Source organism: Corvus brachyrhynchos, unplaced genomic scaffold, assembly GCF_000691975.1.
Source record: "Corvus brachyrhynchos isolate BGI_N302 unplaced genomic scaffold, ASM69197v1 scaffold85, whole genome shotgun sequence".
Taxonomy (NCBI): domain Eukaryota; kingdom Metazoa; phylum Chordata; class Aves; order Passeriformes; family Corvidae; genus Corvus; species Corvus brachyrhynchos.
This window is the reverse complement of record NW_008238634.1, coordinates 529,161-532,357: the sequence shown is the minus strand read 5'-3', so window position 1 is coordinate 532,357 and position 3,197 is coordinate 529,161.

The following is a 3,197-nucleotide window of genomic DNA, read 5'->3' as shown; positions in this document are numbered from 1 at the left end:
GGTCCCGTTCGCGTCTCCCAAGCATCTTCCCGAAACACCTTCCCAAAGCACCATCCCAAAGCTTCTTCCTGAATCTCCGGCCCAAAGCGCCTGATCCCATCCCAAAAAAAAACCTTCCGGGAACACCTTCCCAAAATACCTTCCCCAAATACCTTTCCAGAGTCTCTTCCCAAAGCGTCGTCCCAAAATATTTGCCCAAAGTGGCTCCCAAAGCCCCTTCCCAAAGCGCCTCACGCTGTCCCAACTCCCCTTCCCTAAAGCGCTTCCCAAAACACCTTCCCAAATCACCTTCCTGACGCCCCTTCCCAAATCACCTTCCTGACGCCCCTTCCCAAATCACCTTCCTGAAGCCCCTTCCCAAAGCATCTTCCCAAAATTCTTGCCCCAAGTGACTCCCAAAAGGATCTTCCCAAAACACCACCCCAAAGCCTCTTCCCAAAACCTCTTCCCAAAGCATCTTCCCCAAAGCATTTCCCCCAAGGATCTTCCTAAAACACCCGCTCCAAGCACCTCACACCTTCCCAAAATTGCCTTCCCCAAAAACCTTCCCAAAGCTTCCCAAAGACCCTTCCCGAAGCATCTTCCCAAAAATCCTGCTCAAAGCACCTCACACCTTCCAGAAGCTCCTTCCCAAACCTCCTTCCCTAAATATCTTCCCAAAACCACCCCTGACCGCAGCACCGGCCCTGGAAAACACTCCCTGGAATTCCCAATGAGGAGGCCTTCCCTCCTCCTTCCTTTTCCATGGAAAACCCCATCCCCGGGATGCTCTTGGCAGCCCCAAAGCAGCAGAATTCCTGTCCTGAAATCTCCCACTTCTTTCCAAGTGTGTGGAAAAGCCTCTCTGAAGGGCAGGGAAAGGGGCACGAGTGAGCCACCAGCACAGAATTCCATAGGAATTTTATGGAAATGGTTCCTGCTTCTTTTCCCGGTGCTGGAAATTCCGGGAGAAGGGGGAAGAGCCTAAAAAACATCTGTGGGGTTTTAAGGGTTTCTCTTGGAGCAGATTCCCACCCTCTGGAGGTAAATCCAGGCTTTTCCAAGGTCAGAGGTGGCGGAGCTCAGACCAGGTGAGCGGGATGCAGCCACGGCATTCCCAACTTTCCATGGAGTCTGGGGAGTTTTGTCACCGTCCACAAACGAAGCCAAGGGGCCGGGAAATCACAGCTGGCGTGGGGAAGGCACCGGGGGAGCGACAATTCCCGAGGGGAGAGGGGCGATGGCACCACAGGAATTCCCATCGGGAATGGGAATGCCGGGATCTCATCCCCCCGCCCCCAGGATGCTGCAGTGGCCTTGGGGCTCAACCAGCTCCCAAATCCCGGGGTTCAATCCCGCTTTTCCCACGGGATTGGACCCCACGGTCCAATTTTGCAACACAAACGGGATCCTGAATTTCTGCCTTGGGAAAAACTGGGAATTTCGGTGCCAGGAGGGAACAACATTCCCATAGGAAAAGCTCCCTCCGGGCTCTCCCTCTGCCTGGGCCCTACAGCACCAAAATTCCCTTTGCTTCCCAAATTCCCTGGGATTTCCCGTGCCCAGAGCGGGCAACGCTCTCCCTGCAGCTCCTAAAAATTCCAGCGCTGTTCGATTCCAGCTGGAGAGAGCAGCAGAGAGTCCCGGAGGTTCCAGCCGGCGCAGCATTCCCGGGATATCCTCATTCCCAGGGAACATGGGGGGGCTCTGCCTTCCCGGCTCACCCCAGGAGAGGTGCTGGAGTTGCTCCCTGCACACAGGAACTCCCTGCGGGAATTTTCCTTCCCTGTTTTCCGCTCCCTGGCGGAGGCAGCTGCACCCCCTCGGCCGCACGGACGGATTGGATTCCCTGAGAAAATTCCAGAGGCGCTCCCAGGTAATATTTAATTTTAATTCCTTTTTTTTTGTTGGGTATTTTTCCCAAAGGAATAATCCCTTCTAAAATCAACGTTTATTTTTCTCCCTGTCCGAGGCTTCCTCACATCTCTTCCCTTTTTTGTTTTACACTCTGATCCCCCTTTCCTTATCCAGGCAAAACATTCCCGAATCTGGAAGAGCTTGGAATGAACAGGTGGAATTTTCAGCGTTCGTGTCTCACTCGATGACTTTTTTTTTTTTTTTTGGCCTCATCCCATTTTTAATTGAGAATATGTCATTAAAAAAACTCCCAATTCATCCAAATATCTTTCATTTTCCAGCCGGGATTCCCTGCTAGTGATCCATTAGGAATGTCGATCCCGGTTTTTTTTCAGTCTGATTGTGGGGTTTATTCCCATTAATTAATATTCCTGATAACACTTTTATGACTGATTTAATAATTGGGATTTAATAATTGGGATTTAATAATTGGGATGCACCACGAGCTCCTTTCCCGCCCTCATCCGCCTGCACAGGTGAAGCTCAGGATGGCAGAATCCATGGAATTCTACATTCCAGAGGAATCCCAGCTCCAGCCCCTTTGGAATTGAACCACTGCCCCTTCCAGGCCGATAACGAGGAGGGAGGAAAACCCCACCCCAATCCTGCTGTGAAAATCAGGGAATTCCAGATTGGAAGTGACCTTAAATATCCCATCCCAAGCCCGTGCTGTGGGCAGGGACAACTTCCACCATCCCAGGGATTTCAACCCAAAAATATTTCATTTTTACAACTAATCCCGCAATTTCATTGAATTGTTGCTCCCAAATCTCCAACCGGAATTTTTTGCAGCCAAACCCTCCTCTGGAATTTTTGCATCCAAACTTTCAACCTGGATTTTTTTTTGCAGCCAAACTTCCAGCTGGAATTTTTTTTGCACCCAAGCCCCCAACTGGAATTTTTTGCAGCCAAGTTCCAATTCCTTTTCCTTACCCCCCAAACTTCCCGATCAAGTTTTGCTCCTTCCTCAATTTTGCTCTTTCCACCCCCCCCACCTCCCCCAAATTCTGCCGGGGCCTCGGGAGCCGCTTCTCCTGCTGGGAGCAGAATTCCACCACTTCCCCCCGCTGGGAATAGGCCCTCATTCCTGGTTTGGGGCTTCGCTTCCCAAAATATTTTTCAAACCAGGCGCCTTTCCAGCCCTGCACTGAAATTTGGGAATTGTCATCACTGCTTTTTCCACCCTCTGGATGAACAAACAACCACCACCCCCTTGGACAGCAGAAATCCCGCGGGAAGGGGCGCGGATATTCCGGGATTTTGGGAGCGATTGGCTGCCGCGGCGCCCGCTTCCCCCTACA